We start from the raw sequence: 14925 nt of genomic DNA on the forward strand, positions 1-14925 counted from the left end.
CGATGTTAGGGAGGGCAGATTAGGGGTTAATACTATTTATGATAGGGTTAGTGAGGCGGATTAGGGGTTAATAACTTTATTATAGTAGCGCTCAGGTCCGCTCGGCAGATTAGGGGTTAATAAGTGTAGGCAGGTGTCGGCGACGTTGAGGGGGGCAGATTAGGGGTTAATAAATATAATATAGGGGTCGGCGGTGTTAGGGGCAGCAGATTAGGGGTACATAGGGATAACGTAGGTTGCGGCGGTTTACGGAGCGGCAGATTAGGGGTTAAAAAAATATGCAGGGGTCAGCGATAGCGGGAGCGGCAGATTAGGGGTTAATAAGTGTAAGGATAGGGGTGTTTAGACTCGGGGTACATGTTAGAGTGTTAGGTGCAGACGTAGGAAGTGTTTCCCCATAGGAAACAATGGGGCTGCGTTAGGAGCTGAACGCTGCTTTTTTGCAGGTGTTAGGTTTTTTTTCAGCTCAAACAGCCCCATTGTTTCCTATGGGGATATCGTGCACGAGCACGTTTTTGAGGCTGGCCGCCTCCGTAAGCAACTCTGGTATCGAGAGTTGCATTTGCGGTAAAAATGCTCTACGCTCCTTTTTTGGAGCCTAACGCAGCATTTGTTTGAACTCTCGATACCAGAGTTAAATTTATGGTGCGGCCAGAAAAAAGCCTGCGGAGCGTTAACAGCCCTTCTACCGCCAAACTCCAAATCTAGGCCAAAGTGAGGTAGAGGATCACCTAAGCAATTAGTACTCCCCAGAGAACTGCTCTTAGCAGGCTCCACCTGTGATAAGAACCAAATTGGTTGCTTATTTTAATTTCATTATATTTTTATGCGAAAAAATAAATAAACACATAGGTAAAGCAGTCGTCACTTTAGGCAAAAAATCATAAGGGTGACAGTAATTTTAGGCAGCTTTATTAACTTTGATTACCCCTATGGAAATATGTAAGGATTCCCCACCAGATTTATGTCTAAACACATAGATAAAATTCCAATATCACTAACAAGAAAAAAAGTTTTTTTTTTTGTTTTGTTTTTTTTTTGTTTCAAAATATGTGTAAGACAGTCAGTAATCTGCTTCTAATTTATGCAGACTAATACAAATAAATCAAACCAATCAATGAATATACAGTAAGGTACCTGTATTCAATTAACAAATTAAGTTAAAGCCAATTATCTGCACTGAAACGCCATATAAGCGCTCCTCAGTGCTCTGTGGGCATACCCTCTGATGAAGTGAATGTAATTCACGAAACGCGCAAGGGCACGCCCACTTCTGACGTCACTTCCTGTCCAGGGAGACCAAGCTTCAAACACTTCAGCAACGGACCTTGTCACTGACAGGCTTAAGAATCCACATCCATCCGGATATTGTGAGCTATCTAGAGCTCAAAAAACCACAAGGAATCATCATCTAGCTGTATTTACAGCAGTTCATGTAACTATTTATTACGGTTTTCCATCATAAACACCAACTTATCCACCTGAACTCTGGGAGCTTTTCAGAGCTCAAAACCACCGCAAGGAATTTACCTCCAGCTCTACTTACAGCATCCTATACCACAATATCCCTAATTTTTATCAGCAAGCTGTTTTTGCACCAGCCCTGATAAAAAAAAAAACTCACTACCGGATTTAAAGAAATATACTATATTTCATCTGCTCACCTATTCTGTCCCTGATCTGGACTATTATCAAAGAGGATTTCTGTTTATCATTTTTTATTGGACATAGGAAAATAAAAGTGTTTTTATTTTAAATTTCACTTTGTGTCCTTGCAAGCATCATTTATACACATCTCATGAGTGCTGCAAATAATATCCACAATTGATCTCATAGTATGTAAACTGAGCACTAATTGGTTTGCATACATAAAGTTTATACCATACTCCAGAGAGGAGAAGCCTTTCAAGTATAAAGAAGGGGAAAAGAAATTAACAGCAACAATTAAAGAAATCCAGCAAAAAGAATTAAAGTTTCTCTACCTAACTCCAGAGAGGAGAAGTTTGTCTGAAATACCAACATATTTCTACTCCAGGGATATCAAGATTTCCACCTGCTAAAAGTTTCTGCATCCCAGCTGGAAACATCTTTACCACAGATAGGGATTACATCCCCTCCACGCTTCCAACATACCTCACATGTTTGAGGTAAACAAGGTGAGCACATTTAAATCTCACATTTAGTATTTGATTGCCCAGTACTGACATACTGCACCATAATTTGTTTTTGTTTTTCTCCATTCTATGTGCGCTGAACTCTGAAACTCAACTCCATACCTTTTTCCTTCACATTCCATTTGATGATAGTGGAATATTCAGAAACTAGCTGCCATTGAAATATATCAGGAGGAACTAATTAGAGCAAAATAACCATTTGCAACATACACAGCGCAGATCAAGAAACACCCAAGCAACACTTTCAATATATATATATCTATATATATTTATGAATAAATAGAACTAATTCTTCTATGTGAAGAACATGGGAGTTTGAATTATTCCTATTTTCATGTCGGGTTAGCGCACTTCAGAAAATGCAATCTTGATTGTGCGTGATTAAGGGTGTTAGTTACCGCCCCCCCCCCCCCCCACTTTTTGGCTTCATTGAAGTTTATGGGGAAATATATTAATTTAGTTGCGATATTTGAAAGTTCGTCTTTTTGTGTGCGTTAGGTTAGTATTGCATGCATAGGAGTGGACAGAACAGCGTTCAATAAGGATATGGCATCAAGGAAATTTAAAGATAAATCTTTGGTAAATATAGTATTTGTATGTCAATTATATATACATATAGCGGCAATATATAAAGATATGAAAAAAAGTTAATGGACTGTTTTACTGTTGCATTTTCAATTTGAATTTAAGGTACCTTCGAATATTCTTCTGCATGATCTTCTTCTACAAAGATCTTCACAAAGATATAACATCTGTTTCTGATAGGGTGACAACAATGGAAGAGGAGCAGGCCACCATTAACACTAAAGTTCATCACCTCACAAATCAAATAAAAGCTCAATAGGATATAATACAGTCTATGAGTAATAAAATTGAGGACCTAGACAACCTCGACACCGCAATAACCTCCGTATTAGAGGCGTCCCAGAGTCCATATCAACATCTGCGATACATGGATATCTCCAAGACCTATTTCGTACAATTAAAGGAAAACCTAGTGCCCCTGAGATCCCCATAGAAAGAGCCCATAGAGCTCTAAGGGCTAAACCACCAACAAAGGCCCCACCGCGGGATATAATAACCAAACTGTTTAATTTCCAGGACAAGGAAGAAATTACAAATTGTGCAAGGATGAAACAACCCCTCCAGCATGCAGGAATAACCTTACAGATCTTCAGTGACATAAGTCCTACTACCCTACAAAAGAGAAGAGCTCTATCACACATTACATCAACGCTGCAGCGCAGCAAAATACCATACCGATGGGGATTCCCGGTATCGATAGTGGCGATTAAAGATAACAAAATGGCCATATACCGCAACAAGAATGACTTGGAACAGTTTTGTCAAATACTATCTATTATGATCCCAGACAACCCAGCACCCCTGGAAAATATAACATCTGCCGACCACAGCAGCAACAGACCTGAGGAAAACACGTCAAAGTAGGGCTTGATGTCAGGCTCGAGGGATTGATCTACTTACACATTTGACCAGGAATGGGTGAGATACCTTTGGAAATATGTTAATGAGGTTACAAGTCTTAGGCCTAGATTTGGAGTTTGGCGTTAGCCGTGAAAACCAGCGTTAGAGGCTCCTAACGCTGGTTTTAGGCTACCGCCGGTATTTGGAGTCACTCAAAATAGGGTCTAACGCTCACTTTTCAGTCGCGACTTTTCCATACCGCAGATCCCCTTACGTCAAATGCGTATCCTATCTTTTCAATGGGATCTTTCTAACTCCAGTATTTAGAGTCGTTTCTGAAGTGAGCGTTAGACATCTAACGACAAAACTCCAGCCGCAGGAAAAAAGTCAGTAGTTAAGAGCTTTCTGGGCTAACGCCGGTTTATAAAGCTCTTAACTACTGTACTCTAAAGTACACTAACACCCATAAACTACCTATGTACCCCTAAACCGAGGTCCCCCCACATCGCCGACACTCAAATAATTTTTTTTAACCCCTAATCTGCCGACCGCCACCTACGTTATCCTTATGTACCCCTAATCTGCTGCCCCTAACACCGTCGACCCCTGTATTATATTTATTAACCCCTAACCTGCCCCCCACAACGTCGCCTCCACCTACCTACACTTATTAACCCCTAATCTGCCGACCGCAAAGCGCCGCCACCTACGTTATCCTTATGTACCCCTAATCTGCTGCCCCTAACACCGCCGACCCCTATATTATATTTATTAACCCCTAATCTGCCCCCCACAACGTCGCATCCACCTGCCTACACTTATTAACCCCTAATCTGCCGACTGGAGCTCACCGCTATTCTAATAAATGTATTAACCCCTAAAGCTAAGTCTAACCCTAACACTAACACCCCCCTAAGTTAAATATAATTTACATCTAATGAACTTAATTATCTCTTATTAAATAAATTATTCCTATTTAAAGCTAAATACTTACCTGTAAAATAAATCCTAATATAGCTACAATATAAATTATAATTATATTATTGCTATTTTAGGATTAATATTTATTTGACAGGCAACTTTGTAATTATTTTAACCAGGTACAATAGCTATTAAATAGTTAAGAACTATTTAATAGTTACCTAGTTAAAATAATTACAAAATTACCTGTAAAATAAATCCTAACCTAAGTTACAATTAAACCTAACACTACACTATCATTAAATTAATTAAATACAATACCTACAATTACCTACAATTAAACCTAACACTACACTATCAATAAATAAATTAAATACAATTCCTACAAATAACTACAATTAAATAAACTAACTAAAGTACAAAAAATAAAAAAGAACTAAGTTACAAAAAATAAAAAAATATTTACAAACATAAGAAAAATATTACAACAATTTTAAACTAATTACACCTACTCTAAGCCCCCTAATAAAATAACAAAGACCCCCAAAATAAAAAATGCCCTACCCTATTCTAAATTACTACAGTTCAAAGCTCTTTTACCTTACCAGCCCTGAACAGGACCCTTTGCGGGGCATGCCCCAAAGAATTCAGCTCTTTTGCCTGTTAAAAAAACCCCCCATACAATACCCCCCCCCAACATTACAACCCACCACCCACATACCCCTAATCTAACCCAAACCCCCTTAAATAAACCTAACACTAAGCCCCTGAAGATCTTCCTACCTTATCTTCACCCTGCCAGGTTCACCAATCCGTCCTGAAGAGCTCCTCCGATGTCCTGATCCAAGCCCAAGCAGGGGGCTGAAGAGGTCCATGATCCGGCTGAAGTCTTCATCCAAGCGGGAGCTGAAGAGGTCCATGATCCGGATGAAGTCTTCATCCAAGCAGGAGCTGAAGAGGTCCATGATCCGGATGAAGTCTTCTATCAACGGAATCTTCAATCTTCTTTCTTCCGGATCCATCTTGCAGACCTCCGACGCGGAACATCCTCTTCTCCCGACGCCTACTAGCCGAATGACGGTTCCTTTAAGGGACATCATCCAAGATGGCGTCCCTTGAATTCCGATTGGCTGATAGGATTCTATCAGCCAATCGGAATTAAGGTAGGAATTTTCTGATTGGCTGATGGATCAGCCAATCGGATTGAACTTGATTCTGAATCAGAATATTCCTACCTTAATTCCAATTGGCTGATAGAATCCTATCAGCCAATCAGAATTTGAGGGACGCCATCTTGGATGACGTCCCTTAAAGGAACCGTCATTCGGCTAGTAGGCGTCGGGAGAAGAGGATGTTCCGCGTCGGAGGTCTGCAAGATGGATCCGGAAGAAAGAAGATTGAAGATGCCGTTGATAGAAGACTTCATCCGGATCATGGACCTCTTCAGCTCCCGCTTGGATGAAGACTTCATCCAGATCATGGACCTCTTCAGCTCCCGCTTGGATGAAGACTTCAGCCGGATCATGGACCTCTTCAGCCCCCCGCTTGGGCTTGGATCAGGACATCGGAGGAGCTCTTCAGGACGGATCGGTGATACCTGGTGAGGTGAAGACAAGGTAGGAAGATCTTCAGGGGCTTAGTGTTAGGTTTATTTAAGGGGGGTTTGGTTAGATTAGGGGTATGTGGGTGGTGGGTTGTAATGTTGGGGGGGGGTATTGTATGTTTTTTTTTTACAGGCAAAAGAGCTGAATTCTTTGGGGCATGCCCCGCAAAGGGCCCTGTTCAGGGCTGGTAAGGTAAAAGAGCTTTGAACTTTAGTAATTTAGAATAGGGTAGGGCATTTTTTTTATTTTGGGGGGCTTTGTTATTTTATTAGGGGGCTTAGAGTAGGTGTAATTAGTTTAAAATTGTTGTAATATTTTTCTTATGTTTGTAAATATTTTTTTATATTTTGTAACTTAGTTCTTTTTTATTTTTTGTACTTTAGCTAGTTTATTTAATTGTATTTATTTGTAGGAATTGTATTTAATTAATTTATTAATAGTGTAGTGTTAGGTTAATTGTAGGTAATTGTAGGTAGTTTATTTAATTAATTTTGTAATTATTTTAACTATTTTAGCTATTAAATAGTTCTTAACTATTTAATAGCTATTGTACCTGGTTAAAATAAATACAAAGTTACCTGTAAAATAAATATAAATCCTAAAATAGCTATAATATAATTATAATTTATATTGTAGCTATATTAGGATTTATTTTACAGGTAAGTATTTATCTTTAAATAGGAATAATTTATTTAATAAGAGTTAATTAATTTCGTTAGATGTAAATTATATTTAACTTAGGGGGGTGTTAGTGTTAGGGTTAGACTTAGCTTTAGGGGTTAATACATTTATTAGAATAGCGGTGAGCTCCGGTCGGCAGATTAGGGGTTAATAATTGAAGTTAGGTGTCGGCGATGTTAGGGAGGGCAGATTAGGGGTTAATACTATTTATTATAGGGTTAGTGAGGCGGATTAGGGGTTAATAACTTTATTATAGTAGCCCTCAGGTCCGCTTTGCAGATTAGGGGTTAATAAGTGTAGGCAGGTGGAGGCAACGTTGTGGGGGGCAGATTAGGAGTTAATAAATATAATATAGGGGTCGGCGATGTTAGGGCAGCAGATTAGGGGTACATAGGGATAATGTAAGTAGCGGCGGTTTACGGAGCGGCAGATTAGGGGTTAATAATAATATGCAGGGGTCAGCGATAGCGGGGGCGGCAGATTAGGGGTTAATAAGTGTAAGGCTAGGGGTGTTTAGACTCGGGGTACATGTTAGGGTGTTAGGTGCAGACGTAGGAAGTGTTTCCGCATAGCAAACAATGGGGCTGCGTTAGGAGCTGAACGCGGCTTTTTTGCAGGTGTTAGGTTTTTTTTCAGCTCAAACAGCCCCATTGTTTCCTATGGGAGAATCGTGCATGAGCACGTTTTTGAGGCTGGCCACTTGCGTAAGCAACTCTGGTATCGAGAGTTGAAGCTGCGTTAAATATGCTCTACGCTCCTTTTTTGGAGCCTAACGCAGCCTTTATGTGGACTCTCAATACCAGAGTTATTTTTATGGTGCGGCCAGAAAAAAAACGGCGTTAGTTTTTCGGGTCGTTACCGACAAAACTCCAAATCTAGCCGTTAGATTTAAGAACAGTTGACATTAGTGATTAAAAAGGTGAACAAGATTACACCATGCCCTCATATGGGGGCAAGAAACTAATTTTTAATTAGCAGAAAGTTAACTTTAAATTGAAAATATATTGTGGTTTAAATGAGATTATGATGGAAGCATGGCCCTTAAACTGAACTGAATTATAATTACATGTCTTATAATGGCACTTTTCCTAAAATATATGACATCCTGGAACTTTTATGTTATAAAAACCTGTTTAAAAGTTTATATGTATTAACAGACCGAATTATCTAGGAAAGCAACACAACTTATAAGAATAGAAAGCTATTCTGTAGTTATACAGAACCCCTTGTGTTTAATACCACTCGGACACATGTCTGAGCCAATAAAATACAATACAGTATACATGTTGCAAATGTTGTATGGGTAGGTCCTGACCTTTAAAATAATATATATTCGCTTGTTGTTGTTTACGTTACTCTCCCTCCCTCTTGCGTAAAGGGAAAATACCCTCCTTTACTGTTTAGATATACTGTTATAAATATTGTATGGCTTAGCCATGGGGACACATCCCCTGATCTTTACCCTTACTCTCAGGTATCTAATACCTGATTCTTTTCTAAAAACTACGTTTCTTCCTTCCTCTCTCTAACTTCCTATTTCTTTCTAAACTACTAACACCCTCCAACTACCCTCTATCCCTTGTTTACCCTAAATCCCCCCATACCCAACCCACCAGATACATCAACTGTCGGTTTTGGATAGCATAAATTGTAATATCCAACTTTACACACATTGCCTAATAGAGGTCCATCCACATCAAAATGCCACTCTCCTCACGTAAAATAAACCAAAAAATAGAGCACTCTATCACCTTAATGACATTAAACGTAAAGGGACTTAATAGTCCAGGTAAGCGGTCCATTGCTATGAGGGAATTGTCCAGGAATAAACACTCCATTATTTATATACAAGAAACACACTTCCAGAGAGGGAAAGAACCTAAGTGGTCTAACCCAAAATATCCGAACATGCATTTTGCATCCGGAACAAAAAAAAAGAATGGGGTAGGGATTCTACTTCACAGGTCAATCCCCCTACAGACAACGTCTATAATAAGAGACCCAGAGGGTAGATACATTCTAATAGTGGGTCTGTTGTACGGAAGGCCAATAACCCTCTTAAATGTATATTTTCCTAACACAGAGCAACATCGCTTCATTAAAAAAATCTCACAACTTATTTTAGATAACAGAAAAGGCTTACTCATGCTGGGAGGAGACTTTAACCTCCCCCTAGATCCTCAATGGGATACGTCAAATAATCTTTCAAGCGTCCCTAAATCTACATTAAAGACGACCAGAACCACACTCCTGAATCTCAACTTACACGACATTTGGCGCACCTTAAATGTTTCCGCTAAAGATTATACATACTTTTCTCCCATATAAAAAAAATACTCCCGCATAGATTATCTGTTCACAGACTCACTGGGTTTGACTACAATAACCAAATGTGACATAGGCACAATCTCTTGGACCGATCACGCCCCGGTCACTTGTTCTATGATATGGCCCGAAACACCCCTCATTGACTTTATTTGGCGATTAGATGACCACCTATTGACAGATCCTCTGATTGTGGAAAACATGGGGAAAATTATTGCGGAATATTTTACACTCAACCCAGACTCAGACACATCAAGCTCCACAACATGGGAGGCAAATAAATGCGTCGTTAGAGGGGAATTCATCAAAATTAGGGCGAGACACTTAATAGAGAGACGCGCCAAACACGAACATTTATACATGCCTCCATACAGAAGCTAGAACAAATTCATAAAAGAGAACCACATAATATAACAATCTTTACAGAGCTCACAACCTAGGATCTAAGGGAATTTCTTTTACAGGAGTCACAGAGACAAGCCTTCTATGTCAGGCAACTATATTACGACCAGGGGAATAGGCCTGGAAAATTACTAGCAAGGGCCACCCAACTCAAAAAATACAAGTCATACATACACTCCCTAAAAAAAGAGAACTCCTCAGTGGTAAAAGACAGTAAGAGAATAGCAGCAGAATTTAGACAGTATTATCACGACTTATATAATCTTAAAAATATGCCTCCAACCCCATTACAAACACAGCTATATGATAAACACACAAAAATAGCATCTTATATGGCAAATCTCCCTATAGTGAAGCTAAACGATGAAGAAAAGGCAGAACTGAACTCCCCCATATCTGATCAAGAAATTGGAAAGGCAATTAAAGATCTTCCCTCCGGAAAAAGCCCTGGCCCTGATGGGTTCTCTACTAAATATTAAAAAATATACAAACATATCCTCATACCACATCTTAATACATTCTAAATCCCTACCACCTAGAATGCTAGAAGCCCATATTACGGTATTGCCTAAACCAGGAAGACCACAAGATAGACCCAGTAACTTTAGACCAATTTCATTATTGAATGTAGACGTAAAAATAATAGCCAAAGTATTAGCCACTAGACTTAATAAATTCTTACCTAAATTAATATCAACAGATCAGGCTGGCTTCATACCAGACAGGGAAGCCAAAGATAATACCATTAGGGCCCAGCGCATTATAGAATATGTAAAACATCATAGATGTCCACTGACCCTATTTGCATCCGACGCTGAAAAAGCTTTTGATAGGGTGAACTGGACATTTATCAAAATGGCTATGTCCAATATGAATCTGGGAGACAATTTTCTCCATATGGTTTTCTCCCTATATTCAGGTCCCAACGCAAAAGTAAAGGTCAATGGCACACTGTCAGACACATTTCCCATTTCTAACGGAACCCGTCAGGGCTGCCCTCTCTCCCCCTTGTTGTTTCTTCTATCATTCAAAATTCTAGCCCAGAAAATTAGATACAATACAAATATTAGGGGCATACGGATAGGAGAGAGAGAACACAAATTAATGATGTATGCAGACGACATACTCTTCTCCCTGACAAACATTGAACACTCTATACCGGCTCTAATCTCAGAGTTAAAAGACTATGGCCAAATCTCCAATTTCCATTTAAATGTATCTAAATCGGAATTACTTAATGTAACTTCCTCTCCGCACTTGGTACAACAAATGGCCAAGGTACATGGTTTGACTATAGCCTCAGAAAAAATTAAATATCTGGGGATATATCTGACAGCTAATCCAAACTCTCTTTTCAAACATAACTATTCGCAACTTAAAAAAGAAATTGCTGACGATCTATGTTCATGGAATTGCAAACCCCTGTCCTGGCTAGGCAGAGTAGGTATTATTAAAATGAACATACTGCCCAGGCTATTGTATGTATTCCAGACTCTGCCGATTTTGATACCTGGCCAGTTTGTACGAGAAATACAAAACACTATTGACAATTTTATATGGGGGGGAGGGAGTAGAGTGCAAAGACAAACCATGTTCCTACCCAGAGAGTGGGGTGGGCTGGGAGTGCCAAATATAGCGCTGTATAGGAGAGCCATTCTGTTACAGCAAATTTTGGAGTGGAGCCACAATACCAACCAAAAGGCATGGGTTCAGATAGACAACTATGTGTTGGGGAGAGGCAATTCTGCATCGCTAGTATGGACAGAACCCAGAAAATGCCCTGACACACTACATCATTACAGTATTCCAATATATCAGAAATTTTTAAAGAATGGGACAGGACTATAAATACTAACCCGCATATCTCAATTAGAGTAGGGCCACTCCTCCCTATTAGAGAAAATGTAGACCTCCCATTGGGAAATACCACTATTACTCACAGGCCCTCTTACAGACTTAGAGATGGAACATTACACTTTGCAATAGAGAGTGGGACTATTGCCTCGTTAGAGACCTTACAGAAATGGGATGCAAAAACATTCCCCACTGTCATGTTCTGTCTCAGGATATCATGTGAGAGCCTCATTGTCTGGAACAGTTGCTTTAAAGGAAGATTAGTAGAAGCCATACTGATTGAAAATGAAAACAAATTTATTTAAACAACAAAATACTTTGTTTAAGCAAATACTTGCAGAATATTTAAATATGCTACTCAGGTATGTTAAGACCACATACAGCAGGAGTGAAAATAAAGAAAACTAGTAAGCAGAGATGCAGATTCAAAAAGGAAAGTCTTTCTCTTGGTAATAACTGAAATGTAAGATTTGCACAAGGCAGAAAACAACTTGTAAACAGGTAGCAGGTTTAAAGGTAAAGTCTTTCTCCTTGTAATTGCTGAGTCCAGGAATTGCACAAGGCAGGAAACAACTTGCAAACTGGTAACAGGTTTAAAGGTAAAGTCTCTCTCCTTGTAATTGCTGAGTGCAGGAATTGCACAATGCAGGAAACAACTTGCAAACTGGTAACAGGTTTAAAGTTAAAGTCTCTCTCCTTGAAATTGCTGAGTGCAGGAATTGCACAATGCAGGAAACAACTTGCAAACTGGTAACAGGTTTAAAGGTAAAGTCTCTCTCCTTGTAATTGCTGAGTGCAGGAATTGCACAATGCAGGAAACAACAGGAATAATTTATTTAATAAGACTTAATTTATTTTGTTAGATAAAAATTATATTTAACTTAGGGGGGTGTTAGTGTTAGGGTTAGACTTAGCTTTAGGGGTTAATCCATTTATTAGAGTAGCGGTGAGCTCCGGTCAGCAGATTAGGGGTCAATACTTGAAGTTAGCTGTCGGCGATGTTAGGGAGGGCAGATTAGGGGTTAATACTATTTTTTATAGGGTTATTGAGGCGGAGTCAGGCGGATTAGGGGTTAATACATTTATTATACTAGCGGTGAGCTCCGGTCGGCAGATTAGGGGTTAATTATTGTAGGTAGCTGGCGGCGACGTTGTGGGGGGCAGATTAGGGGTTAATAAATATAATATAGGGGTTGGCAGTGTTAGGGGTAGCAGATTAGGGGTACATAGGGATAACGTAGTTGGCGGCGGTGTACGGAGCGGAAGATTAGGGGTTAAACAATTTAAATATAGTGGCAGCGATGTGGGGGGACCTCGGTTTAGGGGTACATAGGTAGTTTATGGGTGTTAGTGTACTTTAGAGCACAGTAGTTAAGAGCTTTATAAACCGGCGTTAGCCCAGAAAGCTCTTAACTACTGACTTTTTTCTGCGGCTGGAGTTTTGTCGTTAGATTTCTAACGCTCACTTCAGCCACACTCTAAATACCAGCATTAGAAAGATCCCATTGAAAAGATAGGATACGCAATTGACGTAAGGGGATCTGCGGTATGGAAAAGTCGCGGCTGGAAAGTGAGCGTTAGACCCTTTAATGACTGTTTCCAAATACCAGAGGGCGGTAAAAACCAGCGTTAGGAGCCTCTAACGCTGGTTTTGACGGCTACCGCCCAACTCTAAATCTAGGCCTTAGTGTTTCAAAAGATAGATAATGCCTTTACTACCCATTCCCCAGCTTTGCACAACTAACATTTATATTAATATACTTTATAACATTTAAACCCCTAAATGTCTGCCTGTCTCTAAGCCACTAAAGACAGCCTCTTATCACATGCTTTTTTATTAGCTATTCACAACAGGAGACTGTTAGCTCATGTGGGCCAGATAGATAACATTGTGTTACTATCAGAATGGGACACGGCCCTAGAGGAATGTTCCTTCAAACTTATCAACATTCTAATTAAGTATAGAAAGGAAAAGGTTGACACATTCGCTAAACAGGTAAGGGACATTAGAGAAAGACTGAATAACTTTAAAGGGGATGTGTACAATAGGGAATTAGACAACGAAAATAAGAATAAGGTTAATAGATTTGAGACCATAGTAGAGAATAAAAGAAATATAACTTTATGAGGGACTATATACAACAACAACAAAAAACATTCAAAAGAAGGAACAAATAGTCTCTCAGAGACTCGAGGATGTGGAAGATGAGGAAGTATGGGAGAATATACACACATGAGTAAACTCCCTGAGTTGTGATTGGTTAAGTATGAATTGTGATTGGTCAAGTATAAACTTCATGGAATTCTCCACAAATAAGGACTTTAGATAGTATTCTCACAAAAGTAATAACCAGAAACAGAATAGAAAATGAACTTCTTATAAGGACCCTCTTAGAGCTTCAATCCCTTATCAAACCAACACACACTATAAACAAAACCCACCTCCCAACCAACAAACTAGAACCAATTTCAAACAAAATAAAGGCATGAGGGGCAACACTTTTACAAAAACAGTAAATACATTTTTTCAGGGGAGTATGGGGAAGAAACTCCATCAAACTCAGAACCCAAATTCTAACTTAAATACAATAAAATACAACAGACAGCATCAATCACCACTGGTGCTAGCACTTTAGTGGATTCAGACGGGCAAAAACAAAGGTTAGAAGAGGAAAGAGGGGATGCAGAGGGGGTTAAAGAGTACAAAAGAAAAAAGACCAACAAAATAATAGACATGAATAAACAATGATAATTTTTTTGTGCCTAAAATCTCACAGATAATGAGGGCTCGTATTTTAGCAAGGGCCTCTCCTTTTCTCCCACCAGGGGGGCAAATTATTTTAACTTGTTTGTTGGTCTACACAAATTTATTAGGAAACTAACTTTAAAGAAACATTTTTGAAAAAATAAAAAAATAAAAAGTAGCTAATATGACAGAATTAAATACAGAGACACTGGCAAATAAAGATCTGGAGGCTCTGATTGCTTTAGCTGAACTAGCTGCTAAGAATTCTGTAGAACCAGGGGGGGAAAAGTAGAGACCCTATTCACATATGATACACATACCTTCTTTAAACCAGCCTTGACATTTTTTCCTGCACAGTCTAATGGTAATTTAATCCCTGTATTTGCCAACTTAGTACAAGAAGATTGAACTAATCTATGAGGACTACTTATCAAGCCGTCAACTGTGCTGCATTCGACGGCACCAATACGCTCGCCTGACATTGCCTAACATCGCGACCGCTGACCTGAATATGCTCTCCATATTTATATAAAAAGCTGTCAAAAAGCCATGCACCAAGTACGGGGCGATGAGCAGCGGACTGTTGTTAACTAATCGATCTCGCTGCTATTCGGCTTTTTCCCAGCTTTATTTATATACTGTCACTAAACACCACCACTATACTAAACTGTTTAACCCCTATCCCGCTGCTCCCCGACCCCGCCGCGACTAAATAAAGTTATTAACCCCTATCCCGCTGCTCCCAGAGCCCACCGCAACTCTAATAAACTTATTAACCCCTATTCCGCCGTTC

This window comes from Bombina bombina, chromosome 8, assembly GCF_027579735.1.
Source record: "Bombina bombina isolate aBomBom1 chromosome 8, aBomBom1.pri, whole genome shotgun sequence".
Taxonomy (NCBI): domain Eukaryota; kingdom Metazoa; phylum Chordata; class Amphibia; order Anura; family Bombinatoridae; genus Bombina; species Bombina bombina.